Here is a 19,098-nt window from a genome sequence, read left to right as displayed (position 1 = left end):
CAGCTCTGCGCCAAGAGGAGCTGTTGGCAGTTAAGTACAGAGACAAGAAGGATGTGTACCTTCTTACCACCATCCACACTGAGGGGACTGTGGAGGTCCCTGTACGTGGCAGAGCTGAGAGAACGAGGAAGCCAGTGTGCATCAAGGCCTATAACCGTCATATGGGTGGGGTTGATCTGGCAGATCAGCTGCTGCAGCCCTACCTAGTTATACGAAAGACAAGGGCCTGGTACAAAAAGGTTGCAATCTACCTAATGCAGATTGCAACCCACAACGCTTTCTTGTTGTTCAAAAAAGCAAACCCCGGGACGCAACTGAGATTTTTACAGTTTCAGCTCCAGATCATTTCGGGGATTTTGTACCGTGATGCACCTGCTCCCCGGGCGGTGATGGGAGAGAGCAGAGTTGGGGCTACACATTTTATTTGTAAAATTCCCCCTACTGCGGCAAAACAGAATCCCCAAAAAAGATGCAGGGTCTGTTCTAAGAGGGGGCAGAGAAAAGACAGTGTATATTACTGTCCTGATTGCCCTGGGCAGCCTGGACTCTGCATTGGAGACTGTTTCAAACGATACCACACGCTGGCCCATTTTTAATTTATTTTTTGCCGTTCAGTTTTTTTTTTTTGTGTCTTTTTCTTTGGGGGGGGTTGTTACATTTACCCCGTGCATGGGGGGCATGGGTGTCCTTAGGAGGCCTCGCAGAAAACAACCCTGTCAGGGGTCCGCGGGCGGCTAGTAGGGGAGGCTGCTCGCAACTCGCAGCACTCACCCTCAGTCCATCGCCGCCCGCGGTCTCCCCTCCTCCTACCTGTCGGCGAGCGGCGTCTCCTCTCCGCCGCTCGCCACTCGCATCCGTCACGCCTCCCAGCGGCAGCATGTATAACGCTGCACGCTGGAAGGTCGTTGATTTATGCAAACGCCGGGGTCACGTGAGTGACCCGGCGTTAAAGCAACAGTACCACAATCACAGTGGGAGGCTTAGATATCTCCCACATGTGATTGTTAATTCTGATTGGAAGTTATCCAATCAGAATTTAACCTAGGGTATTTATACTCACCTTTCCTGTTCCTCCCTGCCCTGTTGTGGTCTTTGCTGTATAGTATTGATTCTGAACTTGTGATTTGTGGTTACGTACTCTCTGGCTTGTTAAACTGACTTTGTGACTTTCTCCTACCCTTTGACCTCGGCTTGTTTCTCGTTATTCTGTTTTCTGGTTCCCCTGACTCGGCTTGTCTCCTGACTATTCTGTGTGTGCTTAGCCCGGCCACTCTAAGGTCCGGTACGGCACCTTTTCTGTGTGTGTGTGTGTGTGTGTGTCTGTTAGCGTGTTAGGTTCCCGGAATCGTGATAAACCCGGGGTGTGTTCCACAGTCAAAAAGCGGTGTGCGTGTCTACGTTTCAAGTATGTACCCTTTTGTGGCGATATATAAAACTGGGGTATGTGATAAGCCCCAAGCTAAAGATAGGCCTATCAGAAGACATACTCTCAATTTCAACTCAAATGGCAAGTCATTCAATTGTAACCGTACCTTCCCCAAATCCTGTCAGACCTATGCATGGGGGGGCATGGGTGTCCTTAGAAGGCCTCGCAGAAAACAACCCGGGGTGTGTTCTTGCAATAACCAACAGCGGGCTCTCCTAAATCACAGTCAAAAAGCGGTGTGCGTGTGTAAAATTGAGGATTGAACAGTTACCTCCACACACGTTCTTCAACTTGTTTTATCTTTTGTCTGGCTAAAAAAAAGTTGCATCAAAGCACTCCACATACATGCAATACCTCGGGGTGTCTACGTTTCAAGTATGTACCCTTTTGTGGCGATATATAAAACTGGGGTATTGTAACGAGTATATACCCCTACACGCAGGATCCAGCCAAACAGAAGACAGCACAGAGGAGAGATACGTCTACCGGACCTTAGAGTGGCCGGACTCGACGTAAAGGAGAAGTACAGAGTCAGGAGCGATCCGAGGTCAAGGGCACAAAGAGACAGCGTAAACGAGAACTAGCCGGGGTCTGGTACACAGGAATCAGCAAGCCGGCAAACAGTACAGACAAGGATAAAGCGAAAACAAAGTCAGAATACAAAGCCAAGGTCAAGTACGGAGAAACACAACTGAATACAACAAGCACTAAAGGGAACTGTAGCAGAAACCACGATAGGGCAGGGAACTAAGGGAAAAGGGTAAGTATAAGTAGCCTTCAAACTAATGTGATTGGCTCCTGTCACTTCCACTCCCCCAACAGGTAAGTGTATGGGGTGATTGGCATGACAGGAGCCAATGGGAGCCTTTTTGCAATTTAGGCTCCCACTGTCTCTTTAAGAGCGCGCCCGAGATTCGCGGCGCGCTCTTAGCTGCAGGCGGGACACGTGACCGCTTCTCGCGGTCACTGCGCGCCTTCCTGTTTGAGCAGTCGGATTAGCCGCGCGTGGCTCGTGCAGCCGCAGGACCGCGCGCGGCTAGAAGAGAGGACCGCGGCCGGCCCCCGGATAAGGTAAGTACCGCTACAGTACCCCCCCCTGAGGACACGCCCTCCGGGCGGGCAGGACCAGGCCTGGCAGGAAAACGCGAATGGAAAGAACGTACAAGGCGGGGAGCATGAACAGCATCCGCAGAAATCCAACTGCGCTCCTCAGGCCCATAACCCTTCCAATGTACCAAGTACTGAAGCCGACCCCTGAGGAAACGAGAGTCAATAACAGCAGACACTTCGAACTCCTCATGACCCTCCACAGAGACAGGAGGGGGAGGGGGAGTATGCCGGGTATAGCGGTTGCGTACGTAAGGCTTCAACAACGAGGTGTGAAATACATTGGGTATACGCAGATTCTTAGGCAGACCCAAGGCATAAGAAACGGGATTAACCTTATGTATAATGCGATAAGGACCAATGAAGCAGGGAGCCAATTTCATAGAAGGCACCCGGAGGCGAATATTCCGTGTGGAAAGCAAAACCCTGTCCCCCACAACATAGGAAGGAGCCACTCTGCGATGCTTGTCAGCCTGAGCCTTCTGGCGGGCAGCAAAGTCCACCAAAGAACGCTGAACCTGCTCCCAAGTATTACGCAAACCAGCCAAATGCTCATCCAGAACTGGCATGCCCTGTGAGGAGAATGCAGCCGGAAGAACAACGGGATGCTGGCCATAGACAACGTAAAAAGGGCTTTTGCCGGAAGAATCATGAGTGGCATTATTCCGAGCAAATTCAGCCCAAGGAAGCAGGTCAGACCAATTGTCCTGATGGTGAGACACAAAACAACGGAGGTACTGCTCCAGAGACTGGTTGGCACGTTCAGCAGCTCCATTAGACTGGGGATGGTAAGCGGAAGAAAATGAGAGGGTAATACCCATCTCCGAACAAAAGGCTTTCCAGAACCTGGAAATAAATTGGCTACCCCTATCGGATACAATAGATAAGGGAATACCATGTAATCGAAACACTTCTTTAGCGAAGATAAGAGCCAGTTCCTTGGAAGTGGGCAACTTGCGAAGAGACACAAAGTGAGCCATTTTGGAAAACCGATCTACTATCATTAGGATGACTGTGTTACCATTCGAAGGGGGTAATTCAACAATAAAATCCATTGATAGATTAGACCAAGGTCTCTCGGGAACGGGTAACGGATGCAACAGCCCACAAGGAACTCTACGAGAGGTTTTCATACATGCACAAGTAGTACAAGCACTTATATAGTCAGTAACATCCTTACGTAAGGTATCCCACCAGAAATATCGAGAAACGGCTGACACTGTTTTGGAAATACCAGGATGTCCAGCAGTCTTAGTATCGTGATACAGTGACAGAATATCCCGTCTCTCGGGAACGTCAACGAACAATTTATCATTAGGCCTCTCGCTAGGTGCCATGCTCTGTTTCGCTTGTATGGCCTGCAAGAGGGACGAGGAAATAGACAATATAGTAGTTGCTATTATCCTGTCTGGGGGAATGACAGGAGTGACATCAATCTCCTGTTTGTCAATAGTCTCGAATTGTCTGGACAGAGCATCCGCTTTAGTGTTCCGGTCACCTGGCCTATAGGTTATTATATAATTAAAATGAGACAAGAACAGTGACCACCTAGCCTGCCTTGAAGACAATCTTTTAGCTTCGCTAAGGTAGGATAGGTTCTTATGATCTGTAAATATGAGAATAGGATCCTTAGTTCCTTCTAACAAATGTCTCCATTCTTTGAGTGCTAAAATGATAGCAAGGAGTTCGCGATTACCCACATCATAATTCCTTTCTGCTTTGGACATTTGTTTAGAAAAGAAGCCACAAGGATGCAATGGCTTGTCAGGAGACTCTCTTTGGGATAAGACAGCACCTACCCCTATATCGGAAGCATCAACCTCAAGTATATATGGCAATGAGGGGACAGGATGCTGTAAAATAGGGGCAGAGGCGAACGTAGTCTTAAGAAAGTCAAAAGCCTGAAGTGCCTCAGTAGACCAGACACGTGTATTGCCATCCTTTTTAGTCATACGAGTAATAGGCGCTACTATAGACGAAAAACCTTTGATAAAACGTCTATAATAATTAGAGAAACCCAGAAAACGCTGGATGGCTTTCAGACCTTGCGGCAGAGGCCATTCTATGACCGCAGCGAGCTTCTGGGGATCCATCCGAAAACCCTCAGCGGAAATCAAATACCCTAAAAACTGGACCTCGGATTGGTCGAATAGACATTTTTCTAATTTGCAATAAAGACCATTAGCAAGAAGGGTCTTCAGAACTGTCGTAACATGTCTGTGATGAGTGTGAATGTCTGTAGAATATATTAAAATGTCATCCAAGTACACAATAACAAATGAGTGAATAAAGTCCCTTAAGACATCATTAATAAATTCTTGGAACACTGCTGGGGCATTGCAAAGCCCAAATGGCATGACGGTATACTCATAATGACCTGACCGAGTGTTAAAGGCTGTCTTCCATTCGTGGTCCTTTTTTATACGTATCAAATTGTATGCTCCTCTAAGATCTAATTTGGTGAATACCGTAGCATGTTTGAGCCTGTCAAACAATTCTGTTATTAATGGTATAGGGTAAGCATTTTTGATGGTGATTTTATTAAGACCTCTATAATCAATGCAAGGTCTTTGTTACATCACTGTTGTCCCCTGTTATGAAAGCCCTATTTTGTCGCATACTTTTGGTACTTTGGACACTGTTCTGACTGATTTACAGTCCTCGTATGGTCCAGCACGAACCCGCTATGTAAGCCTATAGGTGGCCGCCATTTCGGGACTTTGCACGTGTTCGCGGCCATCTTACCTACAATCAGCGGTGTTTGCCCATGGCCATCTGGAACTAAAAACGGAGACACACACAGGCGAACACCGCTGAGACCTCCAGGATCACATAACTTAGTGCTGGACGTACCGAACTATTCACCGTTCCGTAAGGCACTTGCCCTGCACATGGAGAATACAGCGATCCCAGGGATGACTACGGAAGGCAAAGGGTTGTGGAGTTTTACCGTCCGAACGAAGACCGACCGCAAGGCCTAAACGTATGGAACTATTTTCGGCTGGAAAGTCCGTGCGGTCGGTCTAAACTTTAGAAGCTCCTAACTTCCGAACCGCTCATCCGAACGGGCCAGTTTTTGGATATGTTGGCCTCCAGAACAAGATCTATCTAGCGATGCAGGATGTAGGGGTGTACCCCCTGGTTTTAGGGTACATCCAGAATATGGACAAAAGTATGTGTAACATAATTGCGTTACTTGGTTATCTGAGGGGAGGGGACATGTGGGTTGAACCCAATATGTGATTGGGTATTTTATGCCTCCCCTTGGGAGTGTCCCCTGTGTGTGTATTTACAATAAAAAGCAGGCTGGGCACCCCAGTCCTCAGTTCTTATTTTGACCCTAAATTCGCAGCCTCTACTCGTTTTGTGTGGGGAAAGGGTATCCTAGCTGCACCATAGCTAGGGGGAGATTCTACACTTACAGGTCTCTACCGAGTATCGCTCCATTCTACTCTTCAAGCCCGGGAACCAGGACATCCAAGCGATCAAACCTCCTGCTAGCCTGGAGGCAATCGTAACAATTGGTGGCAGCGGCGGGATCATCCTGGAATTCCTAGAAGAGGTACAGAACGGATGGAGAGTAACTACGACAAATTGAAGCGCACCACGCTAAAGGACTTACTTGAGAGCCGAGGGGGACACGCGAACAGCCGCCCAAGGAGAGAGCTAATCGCAGAACTAACCGAAATGGACCAGAGTTTTACCATGGCCGAAGCCACTGCCACTTGCACCGATGAGAAAACCCGGTTGGTCAGGGAGAGGCTGCCCCTGTATGGGCCGAACCCCTCCGTGGAACTCATACGGCAATTAATGGCCGAAGCCGAGGCAGATGTCGAAAGGACCAGAGCCTACGAACACAAAATGAGACTCGCCGACCGAACCCCCCCGGAGGCAACGGGAATTCCAAAGATTCCTTTCGCAGCATTTAAGCCGTTTGTGGAGAGTGAAATGGGTATTGACGAGTTCTTGGCCGATTTTGAACGGCAATGTGCACTACACCAAATCCCCGCAACAGCTTGGCCAAAGATACTAGCCGGGAAACTGGCGGGTCGAGCTATGGAGGCTTTTCGGACTCTCAGCCCCGAGGAAGCGGAGCAATACCAGACGGTAAAGGACACCCTACTTAAGAGATATGCAGTAACTCCCGACACTTATCGCAGACAATTCCGCAACACCAGTAAGAAAGTAAATGACACCCATGCTGAATGGGCTCACCGCATGCGGAGGGCGGCCACCCACTGGATGAATGGGTGCCGTGCCGTTACCGCAGCCGAAGTGTTGGAACTGTTTTTATTAGAGCATTTTTATGACGGGTTGGCGCCAAAGGACAGAGAGTGGGTAAAGGATCGGCGTCCGAGCGATCTCAATGTGGCAGCCCGACTAGCTGACGAACATCGGGACGCTCAAGTTCACGAATACCACCACTCTCGAATAGCCGCCCGGCCCGAACCCCGAGAGACCCCTAGACCGAACCCCCGACCCGAGTTTCGTACCCCAGTACCGGCCGGACCTACTCGCTATGCCGGGCCACCCAGCCAGTACCCCCAAGAACGTACCCGCCCCACTTGCCACAAATGCAAGCAGCCGGGGCACTTCATTTCCAACTGCCCCCTAAACAACAACCCCCCGGGTAACAACCGCCCCGCCCGTGCTTTTTGTGTAGACCAAGAAAATACTATGGAAGAGTATCTGGGACCATTGCATGAAGCTAACCCCGTGTATGCCGCAACCGACAACCGACAGCACCATCGACAGGAGGTACTGTTGGAAGGCCGCCCGGCACAAGGATTGAGAGACACCGGGGCCACCATCACTCTGGTCCAGGGGAAGCTCGTACCAACGCATAAGCGCTCCACAGACACGGTGGCGGTCCGAGTGGCTGGAGGGGACATATACAAATTACCCACAGCAAAAGTACATCTTGATTGGGGTGCGGGAAAAGGACTTGTGAGGGTAGGGATCATGGACAGTTTACCCGCTGAGGTCTTACTGGGCAACGACCTGGGACCTATGACTTCGGCATTTGCCCCCTCCTATAACTCCGAGGCATATCCGGTTATCACCCGGTCCCAGGCAGGACGGACTCGAGAGGCTTCACCGGTGCGGGAGACTCAGGTAAGACCGATCCCGACTGTACCTAACTTCCCTGCCCCCATTACCCTGGGATACCCCCACCGCCTTCGAGGCTGAGACTAAAACTGACCCCACTCTCCAGAAATACAGAGAGAGAACCGACACTGGGACAGGGGGATCCGACCAAGAGATATTTGTATGGGAACAGGGGAGACTGTACCGACAGACGGAAAAGAAAGGGAACCATAGGAGGCAGTTAGTAATCCCTCACAAATATCGACGTGATATCCTCCGGATAGGTCACGACATTCCCCTAGCCGGACATTTGGCAGTAACCCGGACCCTTAAACGTATCACCCATACCTTCTTTTGGCCAGGGGTACATACCGATGTGCGTGCGTATTGCAGTACGTGCGAAGTGTGCCAGAGGGTCGGCAAAAGAGGAGACCACCCCAAGGTACACCTCATAAATATGCCCCTCATCGAAGAACCGTTCAGTAGAGTGGCCATTGACCTGATAGGACCCCTCGCCACTCCCAGCCCCTCCGGGAAACGATATATCCTCACTATTGTGGATTACGCTACCCGCTACCCGGAGGCGGTGGCTCTGTCTAATATCCAGGCAGACACGGTAGCCAATGCGCTGGTCCAAGTCTTCTCTCGTGTAGGATTTCCCCGAGAAATCCTGTCCGACCGAGGCACCCAGTTCACGGCGGAACTAACGCAACAGCTGTGGCAGGTCTGTAAAATAAAATCCCTACTCAGTTCCCCATATCACCCCCAAACCAACGGACTATGCAAGAGGTTTAACGGGACCCTTAAACAAATGTTAAAGACCTTTACCCAGGAATATAGAGACTGGGAACGTTTCTTACCACACCTCCTATTCGCTTATCGGGAGGTGCCGCAGGAAACTACCGGATTCTCCCCGTTCGAACTGCTGTATGGACGCAAGGTCCGGGGCCCCCTAGACCTGATCCGAGAGCATTGGGAGGGGGAGACGGAGAACACGGGGGTCCCCATCATACCATATGTCCTAGAGCTTAGGGACCGCATGGAGCAGCTAGCCAGGTCGGTCCGGGCTAACCTCCAGGCGGCCCAGAGGCGACAGAAAGTCTGGTATGATAGAGGAGCAAGGAAAAGGAGCTTTGAGATAGGGCAAAAAGTAATGGTTCTTAAACCCGTCAAAACAGATAAATTGCAGGCAGCCTGGCAGGGCCCCTACCAAATAATAGAGAAAAAAGGAGATACCACTTACGTGATTGCCAGCTGCCACAACCCGAGCTTAAGGAAACTATTCCATATTAACATGTTGAAAGCATATCTCCAACGCCCCGAAGATGTGCTGGCCATCTGTAGTCCCGCAGCCGAATACCCCGATAACTTGCCCAATCCCGACTTACTTACCCAGGACAACCCGGCCGATATAGTGGGCCAAGTACAGATAGGCAAGCGGCTTAACCCAGTAGAGAGGAAGCAATTGCAGCAATTGCTCCGAGAAAAACAGGCAATGTTCTCCCAAAAGCCAGGATTCACCAATCTAGCCACCCACCAGGTAGATACCCCCGGACAGCAACCCTTGAGGCAGGCCCCCTACCGCATCCCCGAGGCGGTCAGAGCGGGGATGAAACAAGAAATCACGGAAATGCTGAACCTAGGAGTCATTGAGTCCTCCGATAGTCCCTGGGCACCCAGGGCCGGCGTGTCCATAAGGTGGCACAGGCGGCCGCCTTAGGGCGCCAGAGGAGGGGGGCGCAAAAATCCGAATCCCCTGCCTCTGGCTGGAGACTCGGATTTTTAATCTCACCTCTCTCCCTGCAGCCAGCACACAGGAGCAGGGCAGTGAAGTCAGCCGTCCTCCTCTGATGATGTCAGAAGGGGGCAGGACTTCTTCTGCTCCCAGACTCCCCAGCGGTCCTGACTGCAGCTCCAGCTCCAGTGCAGCCTGTCCCAGCCGACCAGCAGGGGTAAGGCTCTCCCTCCTGGCCCAAGGTAAGCCTCTGGGAGGGGAAGGGGGTGGGGGAAGAACTTTTAGTTTTTTTTTTGTTTTGTTTTGTTTTTTTAAATCAAAACGGTTTTTTTTTTCAGCCCCTTTCTACAGCCCCTGCCCCCACCATACTCCCCCTGCCCCCACCATACTCCCCCTGCCCCACCATACTCCACCTGCCCCCACCATACTTCACCTGCCCCCACCATACTCCACCTGCCCCCACCATACTCCACCTGCCCCCACCATACTATCCCTGCCCCCACCATACTATCCCTGCCCCCACCATACTATCCCTGCCCCCACCATACTATCCCTGCCCCCACCATACTATCCCTGCCCCCACCATACTATCCCTGCCCCCACTATACTCCCCCTGCCCCCACTATACGGCCCCTGCCCCCACTATACGGCCCCTGCCCCCACCATTCGGCCCCTGCCCCCACCATACGGCCCCTGCCCCCACCATACGGCCCCTGCCCCCACCATACTCCCCCTGCCCCCACCATACTCCCCCTGCCCCCACCATACGGCCCCTGCCCCCACCATACGGCCCCTTGCCCCTACCATACTCCCCCTGCCCCCACCATACGGCCCCTTGCCCCTACCATACTCCCCCTGCCCCCACCATACTCCCCCTGCCCCCACCATACTCCCCCTGCCCCCATCATTCTCCCCCTACCCCCACTATACTCCCCTGCCACCTCTATAGCCCCTACCCCTACCATACTACCCCTGCCACCTCTATAGCCTCTGCCCCCTCTACAGCCCCTGCCCCTCCAAACTGCCCCACCATACTACCCCTGCCCCCTTTACAGCTCCTCTATAGCCCCTGCCCCACCATAGTGCCCCTGCCCCCTCTACTGCCCCATGTGCCCCTCTACAGAACTTTTATTTCCCTCTTTAGCCCCTGCCCCACCATACTGCCCCCTTTACAGCCCCTGCCCCCCCACTATACTGCCCCTGCCCCCCACTAAACTTCCCCTACCCCCACCATACTCTCCCTGCCCCCATCATACTCCCCCTGCCCCACTATACTCCCCTGCCACCTCTATAGCCCCTACCCCCACCATACTACCCCTGCCACCTCTATAGCCCCTGCCCCCTCTACAGCCCCTGCCCCTCCAAACTGCCCCACCATACTACCCCTGCCCCCTTTACAGCTCCTCTATAGCCCCTGCCCCCTCTACTGCCCCATGTGCCCCTCTACAGAACTTCTATTTCCCTCTTTAGCCCCTGCCCCCACTATACTGCCCCTGCCCCCACTATACTGCCCCTGCCCCCACTATACTGCCCCTGCCCCCACCATACCCTCCCTGCCCCCACCATACCCTCCCTGCCCCCACCATACTCTCCCTGCCCCCACCATACTCTCCCTGCCCCCACCATACTCTCCCTGCCCCCACCATACTCTCCTTGCCCCCACCATACTCCCCTGCCACCTCTATAGCCCCTGCCCCCACCATACTACCCCTGCCACCTCTATAGCCCCTGCCCCCACCATACTGCCCCTGCCCCCTCTACAGCCCCTGCCCCTCCAAACTGGCCCACCATACTACCCCTGCCCCCTTTACAGCCCCTCAATAGCCCCTGCCCTACCATAGTGCCCCTGCCCCCTCTACTGCCCCATGTGCCCCTCTACAGCACTTCTATTTCCCTCTATAGACCCTGCCCCCACCATACTGACCCTGTCCTCCTCTACTGCCGCCTGTGGCACTCTACAGCACCTCTATTTCCCTCCATAACCCCTGCCCCACCATACTGCCCCTCTACAGCTCCTCTATTTCCCTCTACAGCCCCTGCCCTGTCTACAGCCCCTCTTTCCCTCTAAAGCCTCTGCCCCACAATACTGCCTATGCGCCCCCTATACAGCCCATGCCCCCCTCTACAGCCCCTGTCCCCACTATACTGCCCATGCCCCCCCTATTGCTTTTGTGCCCCCCTCTTTATCCCCTGTGCCTCCTCTATTTCCCTCTACAGCCCCTGCCTCTGCCCCCCTTTCACACGCCTCTACTGCCCCTGTCTCCTCCCTCTACTTCCTCTACCCGCCTCAACAGCCCTCCCTTCCACCCCATAACTCCAGTACAGCCCCTATTCCCTTACTACAGTCCTTACCCCCACTACAGCCCCTCTCCCCCAATTGCTGCCCATATCCCCCAAACTACAGCCCCTGTTCCCACTTGCAGCCATCAACCTACTTCAGTCCCTAACCCCCTACTACAGCCCCAATTCCCACTACATTTCCTAAGCCCCCAATTACAGCCCCTAACTCTCAACTACAGCCCCTGTCTCCCTACTACAGCCCTTAACTCCTTAATTAGAGCCCCTATTACCCCACTAAAATTCACTACCTCCCCCCACCCCCCCCCCCCCACCCCCCACCCAAGATTAGGTTCTGGATCTGCCCCTGCTCTGTATGACTATGTCTGTCTGTGCATGAAAGTGTATGTATGTATGTCTGTGTCTGTATGTCTCTATATGACTGTGTCTGTGTGTTTCTGAATGTCACTGTATGCCTGTCTCTGTATGACCGTATCCATATGTCTCTGTATGCCTTGTTCTGTATATTTTTGTGTGACTGTCTGTGTATATATGTCCCTGCATGCCTGTGTAAGTATGTCTCTGCATGCCTGTATGCCTTGTTCTGTATGCCTGCATCTTCATGTCTCTGTATGTCTGTGTTTGTATAACTGGTTCTTTATTTATCTATATGCCAGTGTCTGCATGTCTCTGTGTATGTGTCTGTATGACTGTATGTCTGTGTACCTGTATGTGTTGATTGTATGTCTGTATGGCTGTTTGTTTGATTGTGTGCCTGCATATTTCTGTGACTATGTGCCTGTATGTGTGTGTAGCTATATATCTATGTCTATATGGCTAGGGAGGGAAAAGTTACACAAAGGAGCCTGAGGGGAAGAGGGACACACAAAAAACAGGCTGAGGGGAGAGACCCACAGAAAAGGGCTGTGGGAAAGAAAGACACACAAAGTGGCTGGGGGGGAAAGGAGATACACATGGGGGTGTAAGAGACATACAAGGGGGTGTAAGACAAACTAAAGGGGGGTACAATACACTACATGGGGATTTCAAAAGGCTGGATATGAGACACCGCTAAAGATGCATCTTATTCGTGTGGGGGGGCGGCAAAATTCATCTTCGCCTGTGTAGCCAAAAATCCTTGCACCGGCCCTGTGGGCACCCCTGGTAGTACTAGTACCCAAAAAAGACGGTACTACCAGATTCTGTGTGGACTATCGGAAACTTAATGATAAAACCGTGACAGACGCCTACCCCATGCCCAGGGTAGACGAGTTACTGGATCGCATAGCCCAGGGGAACTACCTAACTACCATTGACCTGTGTAAAGGTTACTGGCAGATTCCCCTGGCCAGGGAAGCTATCCCCAAGTCGGCATTCGTCACCCCGTTTGGCCTATATCACTTCAAGGTTATGCCATTCGGGATGAAGAATGCCCCGGCCACGTTCCAGCGCTTGGTGGATAGACTCCTTGATGGCTTCCAGGGTTTCGCCTGTGCATACCTGGACGACATAGCGATCCATAGCGCGTCCTGGGAGGAACACCTAACCCACGTAGGGCTGGTCTTAGATCAGATTCGGGCCGCCGGCCTGACTCTGAAACCAGAGAAGTGCCATTTTGGCATGGCCGAAGTGCAGTATCTGGGTCATAGGGTGGGGTGCGGGAAACAACGACCAGAACCTGCTAAAGTAGAGGCAGTTGCCAATTGGCCCACCCCCGCCACCAAGACACAAGTACTAGCCTTTTTAGGTACCGCAGGGTACTATCGGAAGTTTGTGCCTGACTATAGCGCCATTGCCAAACCCCTGACAGACTTGACAAAGAAAAACCTTCCTCGACAGGTCCTGTGGTCTCCCCACTGTGAAATAGCGTTTCAAACTTTAAAAACTGCTCTTGTGAATGCTCCCGTGTTGGCCGCCCCAGCCCCTAACAAACGTTTTATCGTTCACACAGACGCTTCCATGTTCGGGCTGGGAGCCGTCCTCAGCCAAGTAGGCGAAGACGGAGGGGAACACCCTATTGCCTACATCAGTCGTAAGCTCCTGCCACGCGAAGTTAGCTATGCCGCCGTGGAAAAGGAGTGCTTGGCACTGGTGTGGGCACTAAAGAAACTGACTCCTTATCTGTACGGGCAAGAATTCACTCTGGTTACGGACCACAATCCCTTGGTATGGTTAAACCGGGTCTCTGGAGATAATGGCCGACTGTTACGGTGGAGCTTGGCTCTACAACCATTTAATTTTACCATCACTTATCGACCCGGGAAACAGAATGGCAATGCCGATGGATTGTCCAGGCAAACCGATATCAGCCCAGCCTAACCAGAAGTCTGGACAGCCTGAAAAGGGGTCAGACGGTGTCTGCCAGAGTGTTCCACAAGGAGGGAGCACTGTTACATCACTGTTGTCCCCTGTTATGAAAGCCCTATTTTGTCGCATACTTTTGGTACTTTGGACACTGTTCTGACTGATTTACAGTCCTCGTATGGTCCAGCACGAACCCGCTATGTAAGCCTATAGGTGGCCGCCATTTCGGGACTTTGCACGTGTTCGCGGCCATCTTACCTACAATCAGCGGTGTTTGCCCATGGCCATCTGGAACTAAAAACGGAGACACACACAGGCGAACACCGCTGAGACCTCCAGGATCACATAACTTAGTGCTGGACGTACCGAACTATTCACCGTTCCGTAAGGCACTTGCCCTGCACATGGAGAATACAGCGACCCCAGGGATGACTACGGAAGGCAAAGGGTTGTGGAGTTTTACCGTCCGAACGAAGACCGACCGCAAGGCCTAAACGTATGGAACTATTTTCGGCTGGAAAGTCCGTGCGGTCGGTCTAAACTTTAGAAGCTCCTAACTTCTGAACCGCTCATCCGAACGGGCCAGTTTTTGGATATGTTGGCCTCCAGAACAAGATCTATCTAGTGATGCAGGATGTAGGGGTGTACCCCCTGGTTTTAGGGTACATCCAGAATATGGACAAAAGTATGTGTAACATAATTGCGTTACTTGGTTATCTGAGGGGAGGGGACATGTGGGTTGAACCCAATATGTGATTGGGTATTTTATGCCTCCCCTTGGGAGTGTCCCCTTTGTGTGTATTTACAATAAAAAGCAGGCTGGGCACCCCAGTCCTCAGTTCTTATTTTGACCCTCAATTCGCAGCCTCGACTCGTTTTGTGTGGGGAAAGGGTATCCTAGCTGCACCATAGCTAGGGGGAGATTCTACACTTACAGGTCTCTACCGAGTATCGCTCCATTCTACTCTTCAAGCCCGGGAACCAGGACATCCAAGCGATCAAACCTCCTGCTAGCCTGGAGGCAATCGTAACAGTCTTAAATCACCTTCTTTCTTAGATACAAAGAAGAACCCCGCTCCAGCCGGAGAAGAGGATCTCCTAATAAATCCCTTTTCTAATGATTCTTTAATGTACTCCTCCTTGACACGGTTTTCTTGAACCGATAGGGGGTACACCCTGCCCTTGGGAGGTATAGTACCAGGCAACAAATCAATAGCACAATCGTAGGGTCTGTGAGGCGGTAATTTGTCAGCCTCTCTTTTATCAAAGACAGTCTTTAAAGTTAAATACTGAGAGGGTATAGCCGTAGAAAAAGGAGGAACAGTAGGAACGTTAATAGAATTCACAGGCGTGACTTCAATAGTACATGACTCATGGCAGGCTTCACTCCATGATTTTATCTGCCCTGTCTCCCAGTCAAAAATGGGATTGTGGGCACGTAACCATGGATACCCTAACACCAACTGTGAAGAGGGAGAGGTGATGACCTGGAACCGAATGGTTTCATAGTGTAGAACCCCTGTGTACATGTGTAGCGGTGCAGTCTCGTGAGTAACAACAGGAGATATCAATGGTCTACCATCTATGGCCTCAACGGCCAAGGGTATCTCCTTCTCCCTGATGGGAATATTGTTTTTCTTTACAAAACCAGAGTCTATAAAGTACTCAGCTGCCCCAGAGTCAACCAGGGCGTATATGTTTTCAACTATACAACTCTCTCCCATATGTAAAGAAACAGGGAGAAGCAGTCGGTTAGGAGGCAATGTAGGAGACTTAGAAATCACACCCAAGGCCAGTCCCCTATAAGGTCTTAGGTGCGAGAGTTTTCCGGGAGCAGAGGACACTCCTTTACCATATGTTCTCTCCTACCACAATATAGGCAGAGTCCCTCCCTTCTCCTATGTAATTTTTCATTATCAGAGAGTTTGGCAACCCCTAATTGCATTGGCTCCTCTTCAGATACTTTTACACTCTCCGGTGTATTAACTCTGGGTGAATAGGCGTAACAAAACGTCTATTCCTGTTCTTGGTATAGAGCCTGTCCCGAATCCTATTATCTATATCGATGAGGTAGTCAATAAGGTCCTCTAAGGCAACAGGAAGTTCCTTAGCTGCTACCTCATCCAATATAGAATCTGATAAGCCTTCCATGAAGGCAGTAGTTAACCCATTATTGGTCCAATCGACCTGTGAGGCAAGGGTACGAAACTGTATAGCGTAATCAGCCACAGACCTAGAACCCTGTTTAACCCTCATTAATGCTCTAGCGGCATTCTTAGACCTTTTCATAGTGTCAAAAGTTCTGCGAAAAGCTGTTAGGAAACTGTGAAAGTTATGCACCATAGGTCCATTAGCCTCCCAAATAGGGTTTGCCCATTCAAGTGCTTTGTCGGTAAGTTGGTGCATAAAGAACCCAACTTTGGACCTCTCTGTGGGAAATGAACGTGGATACATTTCAAAATGAAACTCTATTTGGTTAATGAACCCTCTGCATGTCTTAGAATCCCCTCCATACCTAGGAGGCGGCGTTAAATGTGCTGTAGCATTAGGCATAGTCGATACTTCAGGAAGCAGGGGTGTAGGAGGGTTAGGTGCGGTTGCTGGAATGGTTCTAGCTAAGAGCGTCTGGAGAGCCTGAGCTATTTGATCCATACGGTGATCCTGCTCTACAAATCTAGCCTCATGGGTCGCCATCTGTTGAGCTAAATCTGCGGGGTCCATGTCCCTATCGTAATGTAACGAGTATATACCCCTACACGCAGGATCCAGCCAAACAGAAGACAGCACAGAGGAGAGATACGTCTACCGGACCTTAGAGTGGCCGGACTCGACGTAAAGGAGAAGTACAGAGTCAGGAGCGATCCGAGGTCAAGGGCACAAAGAGACAGCGTAAACGAGAACTAGCCGGGGTCTGGTACACAGGAATCAGCAAGCCGGCAAACAGTACAGACAAGGATAAAGCGAAAACGAAGTCAGAATACAAAGCCAAGGTCAAGTACGGAGAAACACAACTGAATACAACAAGCACTAAAGGGAACTGTAGCAGAAACCACGATAGGGCAAGGAACTAAGGGAAAAGGGTAAGTATAAGTAGCCTTCAAACTAATGTGATTGGCTCCTGTCACTTCCACTCCCCCAACAGGTAAGTGTATGGGGTGATTGGCATGACAGGAGCCAATGGGAGCCTTTTTGCAATTTAGGCTCCCACTGTCTCTTTAAGAGCGCGCCCGAGATTCGCGGCGCGCTCTTAGCTGCAGGCGGGACACGTGACCGCTTCTCGCGGTCACTGCCCGCCTTCCTGTTTGAGCAGTCGGATGAGCCGCGCGCGGCTCGTGCAGCCGCAGGACCACGCGCGGCTAGAAGAGAGGACCGCGGCCGGCCCCCGGATAAGGTAAGTACCGCTACAGGTATGTGATAAGCCCCAAGCTAAAGATAGGCCTATCAGAAGACATACTCTCAATTTCAACTCAAATGGCAAGTCATTCAATTGTACCTTCCCCAAATCCTGGCAGATCTATGCATGGGGGGGGCATGGGTGTCCTTAGGAGGCCTCGCAGAAAACAACCCGGGGTGTGTTCTTGCAATAACCAACAGCGGGCTCTCCTAAATCACAGTCAAATAGCGGTGTGCGTGTGTAAAATTGAGGATTGAACAGTTACCTCCACACACGTTCTTCAACTTGTTTTATCTTTTGTCTGGCTAAAAAAAAGTTGCATCAAAGCACTCCACATACATGCAATACCTCGGGGTGTCTACGTTTCAAGTATGTACCCTTTTGTGGCGATATATAAAACTGGGGTATATGATAAGCCCCAAGCTAAAGATAGGCCTATCAGAAGACATACTCTATATTTCAACTCAAATGGCAAGTCATTCAATTGTTACCGTACCTTCCCCAAATCCTGGCAGACCTATGCATGGGGGGGCATGGGTGTCCTTAGGAGGCCTCGCAGAAAACAACCCGGGGTGTGTTCTTGCAATAACCAACAGCGGGCTCTCCTAAATCACAGTCAAATAGCGGTGTGCGTGTGTAAAATTGAGGATTGAACAGTTACCTCCACACACGTTCTTCAACTTGTTTTATCTTTTGTCTGGCTAAAAAAAAGTTGCATCAAAGCACTCCACATACATGCAATACCTCGGGGTGTCTACGTTTCAAGTATGTACCCTTTTGTGGTGATATATAAAACTGGGGTATGTGATAAGCCCCAAGCTAAAGATAGGCCTATCAGAAGACATACTCTCAATTTCAACTCAAATGGCAAGTCATTCAATTGTTACCGTACCTTCCCCAAATCCAGGCAGACCTATGCATGGGGGGGCATGGGTGTCCTTAGGAGGCCTCGCAGAAAACAACCCGGGGTGTGTTCTTGCAATAACCAACAGCGGGCTCTCCTAAATCACAGTCAAAAAGCGGTGTGCGTGTGTAAAATTGAGGATTGAACAGTTACCTCCACACACGTTCTTCAACTACTGTGGGGTGTAAACTTTTCAAATATATGCACGCTCATGGCAAGAAAATACATTGGGATATCTGATAAGGCCCTCAAAAGCAAGATAGGCAAACAAGATATATAAAATTTGAAAAACGCATATCAGACATTTCGCTTTGCACCCCCCCAGTGAACCCGACAAACGTATGCATGAGTGTTATCGCTGTACTCGGGAGATGATGCCAAGTACATATTGGGGTGTCCTTTGGCAGTAACACCTAACAGGAGCTTAGAATCTATGCACAAAGTAGAATGTGTGAGTGAAAAATAACACCACAAAAACGTTTGACAGAGACTGGTGGTAGAATTAGTGCATGTAAAGTGTTCAAATGCCACCATGTGAAATGCCCTAGGGTGTGTACTTTTCAAAAACATACAGTTTGACGGAGGTGAATTACATTGGTCGGCTTCAGACATGTTCCAACTGGGACATGGGTGCATGATGGCCAGCTGTGTTTTTTTTTGTTTGTTTTTTTATCATATTTTACTTTTTTAATTCTAGTAAATTATATGATATGATGAAAATGATGGTATCTTTAGAATGAACATTTAATAGCGAGAAAAATGGTATATAATATGTATGGGTACAGTAAATGTGTAAGAGGCAAATTACATCTAAACACAACCACTGCAGAAATGTAAAAAGAGCCCTGGTCCTTAACGGTAAT

Source organism: Pelobates fuscus, chromosome 1, assembly GCF_036172605.1.
Source record: "Pelobates fuscus isolate aPelFus1 chromosome 1, aPelFus1.pri, whole genome shotgun sequence".
Lineage (NCBI taxonomy): Eukaryota > Metazoa > Chordata > Amphibia > Anura > Pelobatidae > Pelobates > Pelobates fuscus.
Note: the sequence above shows the minus strand (reverse complement) of the source record.